The sequence below is a fragment of the Marmota marmota genome, unplaced genomic scaffold (genome assembly GCF_001458135.2).
Source record: "Marmota marmota marmota unplaced genomic scaffold, marMar, whole genome shotgun sequence".
Taxonomy (NCBI): domain Eukaryota; kingdom Metazoa; phylum Chordata; class Mammalia; order Rodentia; family Sciuridae; genus Marmota; species Marmota marmota.
Genome location: NW_026000057.1, coordinates 29964681 through 29970995, shown reverse-complemented (window position 1 = coordinate 29970995; position 6315 = coordinate 29964681). Strand labels below are relative to the sequence as shown.

Genomic DNA, 6315 nt, shown 5'->3' with positions numbered 1-6315 from the left:
GATAAAACTGGTCTTCTGGGTAATTAAATCCAAAAACTTGTAGACCAAAGTCAAGGACATAAAAGGGCCAAGGAAAAAATCAGCCAACATTTTAGCCCTTGCCCTCTAAAGTCAGCCATGGTCCAGAGAATGAGAGGACCTCTCTAAAGTCCCTGCAACTCCAGAGAGTCACCCAATCTGCCAGAGAGATTGAGAGGACACTAGAGATCAGGAAGCCAACTGCAAAGAGGAGGGTCATTGGAGAGGGAAATGTCCCTGAAGCTTCTAAGAGAAGCCACATATGGCCAGCAAGACACTGACCTATCCTGGCAGATGGCACCACTGGTAGAGGATCCTAGAAGCTTCACACACATCCAAGAATTGATCCCTGAGCAATTTCAGCTGACTCTTAAAGGTAGATAGGAACAAGGTCAGTTTTGACCAACTTGGTCTTAAACACCTGGCAGAAGGGTATAGCTAAAACACAGTACTACATGAACATATAAAAGGAATAATTTTTTAAATATAACTTAAGATATACACTTGTGCAGCCGTATCTAAAGCAAGTAAAGCTGGAGGCTAGAAAGGAAGGGTTTTTGTGGAAGAGTGCCTAATAAAAATGATCACAAAGGATTCTAGAGTCACAGGTTTGTCCTGAGTCAATTTGAGCCTGATCTCAAACCTACAAAATCTTCCTAACTTCCTACATAAAGTAACTTGATCTGTTTTTCACTGATATGATTATGAGTTACTATCTTTGTGGTTTTCAGAGACTGGGTGAAATAATAATTGTTTTTGTGTTAATTGTTTACAAAAAAAAAGTAATGCTTTCCTATCTTGTTTATTGTCTCAGCATAATTCCTGCCCTATATAACCTTGTCCAGTTACTCATCAACTGCTACTATGGACCTCTGGACTGCCCTGGTACTGGATACCATTAATTGTCCATGCCCAACCTGATAAAGAACAAGGACTTTGGGTCACTTCCCCCAACTTTGCCCTCTCAGCAGGGAGAAGCTTGGAGCTGTTGCCACCCATTTTCCATGGACATGGAATGTAGAAATTGACAGTGTGGAAACGCAACAGTGGTCCACTTTATGCTTTGAATATAGCTCTGCCACTGTGGCTTATTTTTAAAACAACATGTTTCTTTCTCTTCCTCTCTCCCTGCTTCTCCCTAATCTCTCCTTCTCCCTAATTTCAGGGGAAACAGGATTACCTTTCCTCCCCAACCTAGGCAGAATTGTCTGTCTACAGGAATCAAGTAATTCCGACTTTAGGAATGGCACCAGAAAATCTCAGAAATGACTATTGCTCAAATTCACAAGTGAATTACAACTTCAGACAGAGAACACATGGAATGTAGCCTTTGAATCACCTCTTTAAAAGTCCCCTGTTCCTGCTGATGGGCAGAATCACAGCCTCTGGGACAGGAGTCCCTGTGCTTCTCCTTTGCTAGTAAAGCAATAAAACTTCTTTTTCCTTTTTCTCACTCACACATTTGTGTGATGAATTTGTGTGATGAAATAATGATGTTTTTTCAAAAAGTTTTAATCAACTGCTATGACTTAAAGCAGATACAGCATACAATGGTATAGTAAGTGTATTTCCTAAAGTAATATTCATTGAACACTTTGTAACTATTCTTCTCTGGATTTGAATATAAATTTTTTTAAACACCTGTTATAAATTAACTTAAAGTATGTTGTGAAATGAGCTCATTACATTGTACACATTATTTGATTAGATTAAGAAATTGTGAGAATTTAGGGAAAAGTAGATTTTTAAGTGATTAACTTTTAGAATTATCAGCATATAACTTGGTGAAACTGGAAAAGTATAACCTAAGGGCATATGAGGCTATTAATGTCTTATAAAATATATATATTTTATAATATCACTTAAACAGAGCACAGGATGGAGTAACTTACAATATTTATCATAATATTCATTTTAATAAAGTAGAATTATAAGTCTTTAAGTCTCTATTTACTTAGAGATGACTTCATTTAGCAAAAAGTGTTTTCAGTTTGCTACAACTGCACTGACATCTATATTATCTTTCCTCTACTGTGAATGAACAAGAACTTTACTTAGAATTTAAGTGAACGGTTTAATTAAAAATAATTTTTACTTGGATTGACAAGTGCACATTTGAAAAAAATAGATATGGCCTTTTAACTTCACTAGTATTTTATGTTTCAATGCAAGTTTTGGCAAAGAACCATATAATCCCATAACTGCCTGGCATGGATCAAGTTAAGTACTATTCATCCAGCAAGGCTGTTTAAAAAGTAAACTTTCCTATTTGAAAAAAAGTGCAAATATTGAAGATAGTAGATTACAGTTTCAGGTGAGAACAGGAGATGGTGGCTTGATGGATGCGGCCTGAGTATGATCCTAGTTCCACCTCTAACTGAAATCCTGAGTACCTGTTTCCTGAGGTTCTTTATAGCTCCAATTCTCAAAGGCTCTAACTAGAATGAGGGCTTGAAATAATCATAAACTTGGTTTCTCTTCATTTTGAAGACTGAGGAGTATCTATTTAGAAACAAAAGGTTTTAAAACACTTTCAATTCAGTGCTTCAAAATAAAGGATTTATTTAGTGCATTAGACTGGAAAATGGGAATCAAAGAAATAGCTCTCCCCAGGAAGACACAAGAGAGTCAGCCTGGTCAAGGACTTAAATCCCTCAGGGAAAAAAAAAAAAAAAAAAAAAAAAAAATCAATGAGTAAGTTCAAAATACTGCTCCCTTTCACATGTCCCTTGGGACAATTTTCCAGAATCATATTTATCTTATTCAGTAGATTACACGAAAATGAAGGCACTGTAGAAAATTTTGTGCTTGATGGTGAAGGATATGCAAAATGACAACCCCCAAGACAAGGAAATAACAAATCCCAAAACTGTCTGACCCCAAGGGGGAGGATCGAGGAGGAAGGTAATCCTTAATTCTCTCCCAGTCAATCCTTTCCCAGTAACAATGAGAAAAAAGCAAACATTCACCCCTTCTATGTTCAATCCCCAGCATCTCCACCAAAAGCAAACATTCATCCCTCTCTAGTAGCAATGAGTCCTGAAGGGACTGAGGCTAGGCCCTGAACTTTAACACCACCACCTCCTCATTGTCAATTAGTCCTGGAAGGAGGAAAAAGTTAAAAATGAAGCTCTGGGAAACAATGAATTCCAGAGGAAGAAGAAAAGCAGTGAATACCAAGTTCTGAGCTTTCGAGTTTCAAACTTTTTACAACTTTTTTCCTGACTGCCCAAATTGACACATTCTGCTTCGGTCTCCAATGATTAAGCTACCCACTTTGTAAATTATAAAACACAACCCCCTTCTGTAACTGGGGGTCATTTTCCACCCCTAAAATGAGCCCCTCTGATGCCTGATTGATTGATTCTGCTGCTGAGTAAAGGAAGCTTCCTGATCCGTTTGAGGTCTGCTCCTGTTTTTTGACTTTTTGTGCTTACAGATGAAGACACCAAACAAACCCTGAAACGCTGAACCAGCTAAACATCTTGTATAACACCCATCCTTGACTTCTGTCATACAGGACCTAGGAGCTGCTTCAGAAAATGGAGAAATGTAAAGAAATTGGTCTAATCAGTACACGAACCATTTTATAGCTTACAAATAATTTTGTAGCCTGAGACAGTTATTCGGGGAAATTGTTGAAACTCCCCTGTGAGTCCAAGGTTTTTCTTTGTATATATTAGTTACATTTATTTACATTTAATCCTGTTGGATGATTCCATTCTTCCTATCTAAGTGTTCTACGTCCTCCACACAATTCCTCAACTATATGTTCTAAATAAATCTAGATTGAAAGAACAGTTTAGTTCAGTGTTCTCTAAGCATTTGCTTTGGTGGTTATGGTTGTCCTCATTTTATATTTTCTCTGGGTCTTGTGTCAGTGAACTTGTAACTGGGTAGTCCAGACATTTGAATTTTCATCACAGTGAGGATCATGCTGAATAATCATTGCTCACTAATTTGGTGAAAAACTTGAAGGTGGGACCTATACCAGTCAGGGTCCTAGCTGGGGACAATCAGTATAGTCAAATCAGAGTTTAAATGAAGATAGTTTAATAAAGGTTCCCCCACCCAGAAGAATAAGCAAGATCAACCACTCCAATAAGGGATGATAAAATTTTCAGGGTCTTGTTAGAGTAGCAAACCATTACTGCCCCTAGGCCTGAAGGTCAAGGTCAGGAAAGAGAGTTACCAAAATCTGGTAAGTGCTGTAGCCGTTGAAGAGGGGCTGCCATGCAGGAGTATTGGCCAAAGTGAGAGAGAATTGCTGGTGAGGTGATTTACCAATTCAAGGCAGAAGTGAATCCATGAATCCTGACTGGGATCACCTTCATTCATTACCAGCAATTCATCACCAATTCCTTTATCATCATGATAGTTCCCTTGTAAAATTCAGATTCTGAGATCATTTGTCTTCCAAACAAAATTGTAAAGCAATAGCTATTTTTCTCATTGTTATTAATGAAAAATTGCTTCTTATTAGCACAAAATAACTAAGGTAACCAGCCAACAGAAAGGTAGCTGGACCTTTTTGTTATTCTCTGCATTCTTATCAAGGGGGGGGGGGGCGAGGAACACTTGCTTTCTTAATATCTGTTAGATATGGAAAATGGAAAACCCCAAGATAGCGTGGACTGGGAAAGGGGAGTGGAAAACAAAGCCATACCTTGATACCTTTAATCTCTTTCAAGATAAATCCTTTTCAGATGCTGGCCACTGGTGGGGAAAAAGTGTTTCATCAAACCTAGAATGATAATCTCTGGGAAACACTAATCTTTTCCTACATAAATTCTCTCCAGATACTGGCCACTGACCCCCAACCCCAAAACCCAAATTCCTGAGTTCCCAAACTGACAAGCTCAGTCTAACCTATAAAAGCTCAAACTCCTCTTTTGGCCAGTGGCTCATTTTCTACTGGAGAGTAGGTCCATTCTCATGGGTGCAATCTTGTTTCTGAATAAAAGGCTGAGAGGATCTGTGAAGTTTGTGCTAACAATATCTAAATTAGCTCTTTACCCCTGATACTCTTTCACAAAGCCACAGGATTCTCTAAGATCAAGAACCATTTGAAATATGTCTTAAGACAAGAAAACTGGTGTTCTGAAAGGGAATTAAAGTCACTGTAAAATTTGCAATTGACTTTTGTGTCACCATCCCCTTTTATAATATAAATGTATTATGTTTTTATATATGAAAAAGATTAGTTATCTTGAAGAGGAAAATTACTGGGACAAAAGAATCCATTTTCTCTACCATAGTGACCAATTTCTTGAAAGATGGAAAGAATGGTTTAGCTCAGTATTCCCTAAGCATTTGCTTGGTGTTTGCAGTAGTCCTCATTTTATATCCTCTCTGGTCCTTAATGCTTGGAACTCTTAGCAGGGAATTCAGCACCACACTTCAAATCATATCCACTTTGCTGCACAGCTGAATTCTGTCTTTTCATTCACACAGTTTCTTTCCCTGAAAACTGCAAGTGGATAACTAGCTCTTTGAGAATAAAGGCCACAAAGTTGCTTATTTTTTATTGCACTATTTTGAATATTGGTTTTGAGATAACTGTTTTGTAAACACTTTTCATATTCTGGGAACATACAAGGCTGCATTCAGTTGTAAGAGGTTTATAGGTATTACAGGCCCAATGTTGGTAATGAGTTTATAGTCTGTTTCCTATCTAGTATTGGTTGATTTCTCTCTAGAACTTTGTGTCCACAATCTGGTTTCAGGAAGAACCAAGACCATAAGTACTTTTTTTTTTTTTTTTTGTCATCAACCATTAACTTTTAAAGTGTAGTTAATCCTGTGAATGATTAACTCAGCTTTTAGGGACCCAATGTTTGAAAATATGGTAGAAATAGCCAGGATAAACTTTGTTCTGTTTTAACAAGTATTCCCAAAGTGAGGATCAAGTTTGCAGTCAAAGATCCTTTGAAAGGACAGAGCATTCCCTGAGGGAGTGGGTGGACATTGGACTTAGGAAACACTTGTTGGCCTCTTTACAACTTTATGGAAAAAAGTGTTAAAAAGTAGTAAAAAGAGTATTTAAAGTGGCTGCAATGTTCTCAATTGACTTAGCACTGGTCTCAACAAGGCCAATGGGGCCCATCTGCCTTGGTCACAGTTGAAGAGAGAAATCTGTGCTGATTGCATTTGGCACTGGGTGCCTCAGTTCTCAGCTGCTTGGCCACAAAGCAGCTGTGGTGGACATCCAAATTGGACTTTATTATTTTGGTATGGTCTTGTGTACAGCGAGAGAACTTCCTTTCTTCTCCTAGCTGGGAACATGGATTTGGCTAA

General features: G+C 38.0%; 1 protein-coding gene across 1 annotated transcript in view; it reads right to left on the bottom strand.

The window, feature by feature from the left end:
• The window catches only part of CUNH4orf17 (chromosome unknown C4orf17 homolog), a 114501-nt gene that overhangs the window by 75903 nt on the left and 32283 nt on the right, over positions 1–6315 (bottom strand). The gene's annotated exons all lie outside the window — the stretch shown is intronic.